Source organism: Vidua chalybeata, chromosome 4, assembly GCF_026979565.1.
Source record: "Vidua chalybeata isolate OUT-0048 chromosome 4, bVidCha1 merged haplotype, whole genome shotgun sequence".
In the NCBI taxonomy this organism is placed as follows: Eukaryota; Metazoa; Chordata; class Aves; order Passeriformes; family Viduidae; genus Vidua; species Vidua chalybeata.
In genome coordinates, this window is record NC_071533.1 from 38764463 (window position 1) to 38766618 (window position 2156).

The following is a 2156-nucleotide window of genomic DNA, read 5'->3' on the forward strand; positions in this document are numbered from 1 at the left end:
CTGATGTTGCTCAAAAAATTATGTAAGTGCCAGCATATTAATTTATGAAGCATCCTGGACTTATCTGCTGGCACAGAGCCTTGCTAACTTCATTCCAACCTCAGTTCTTTGAAATGAGCTTATCTCATTTCCAATGCCAAAATGGGCTTTAACTTTAAACAAAAAAGGCATCAGCTTGCCAAATTTGGACATGACGTTTGACTGCAGCTATTAAAGGGAGCAGAACCACTGATGAGTGAATAAGCTGAAAAGAAAAACAACTCCTTCCTCAGTCAGCTTTAAGATTCTCCATCAGAACTTCTACAGGCTGTCAGAACTGAAGGGCAAAACCTTTTCCATACACAACTGGAAAACACAGCCTCTCAGAAAATATTCATAAAATTAATTGTGAAATTTGAGAAATGCAGCAGTTAAGCACAAAATTGGAGAAATGCTTTGCAGCTCTTTTGCCAGAAGCCATAATTATAATATGAGCTGATGTTACATCGCTCACAACAAAACCAATAAAGGACAACAAATTCCTTTCCTAGTCACAACCATATCTAACCCCCTGCAAAATAGGCAAAATTGAAATAATATGAAAGAAGCAACACTTCAGAAAACCAGTGCAGTAATCAGAATCTTAGCAACACAGATTGAAAGTCAATACATGCATAGATTGTAAACACAGAGCTGCAAACATAGGGTATAGACATGAGTTTCCAAAATTAAGGTAAGCAGTACTTCAATACCTTAATGTGACATCAGCATCTCATTCCATTCAATATACTCTTTAGATTTTTTAAACACTTGTCATTATTTTATTAATGTCCCCAACTCCTCCTTTACATTTTTTAAAATTTAAAAAGAAAACAAGGGGGGGGGAATCGTGCACAAATATCAGTTAAGATGAAAAACAAGCACATCTGTAATTAAACAAATTTAAAAATAAAATATTTCAAATTCTATTTTCAATTTGCTTAGAATTTTATGAAACAGCTCTCAAACATACCATTTAACTAAAAAAAATTACTTTCCACTTATTGGCTTGTTAATTTAGAACAGAACCTTAATGTAGGCTTTAAAAGTTTCTAAGACACCTACTCCTCACTTGGTGAGTAGGAAGCTTCTTGAAAAAAAATGAGGTTTAAGTCTTCCATTTCTGCAGTATTCATGGAACAAATCTACCATCTTTGAAAGTTAAATAATATGGGAAAAAAAAAAGGCAAATCTGCATACAAATATTTAAGAAAATGCTTATCAGTTTCAGTTTGCTACTCAGAATCTAAACAGCAGAGAAAAGTACCAGAGTAATATAAAAATGATAACCAAAAGTTTAAAATGAGAGGTCAGTTGACTTAAATCACTGCTTCAAAGCATCTAGAAAGCTGGGGTAGGTAGGGAGGAGTTGTAGTAATGTCCTTCTCCACCTTACATGTATTTCCAGTCTAGGAATTTCTAATGCCTGGGAGAGGGGTAAAGTACAAGACCTGCACTCCTCCCTTCCTTGCCAGATGCATGAGAAGAAAAACAGAGGTGCTTATCATACCACCTAGGAAAAGGAGAGAGGATTTCTCCCTTGCCAGGAAAAATTAAGGGTACTGCTAATTTGTCAGACATCCACTAACCAAAAGCTGATAAGAAAAAATTCACCAGGATCCAAATTATTAATCATTCCCTAATAATGGAATTAGGAAAAACTACAATCTGTATATAAGCAGTCTTATTGCTTTGAGAACTCTTTTAAAATAAGTTGTATTTATTATAAAAAGATTTCTCATATACCCATGAGTTTTGAAATAGAAAACAGCCTCTGCAGTTTGGAACACTCTGACCTTTCACCTCTGGAAAGCCAGTTTCAGTACATGCTGTTCCACATGTGCAAGTGATTTTCAGGCTCCATTTAGCATCCTAGACTGTTACTGTCTAAACTTCACAAACAGTGAAGTCCAATAAATTTTTTTATGATGTAGACTAAGCTCTGAAGACAGGAGGTGTACGACTTAAAGTGCAGACTCTGAAGTGTTTGGGGCTTTTTTGCTTGTTTCTGCCTGTATCAGGGTTTATTCTGGTTCTGCAGCCTGAAACAGAGCACTCCATGAGTTTACAGAAGGATGAACTGGTTTTAAACATTTGCTCCTTAAAACTTTTTTCTTCAACTCTCAGTCTGCCAAGTT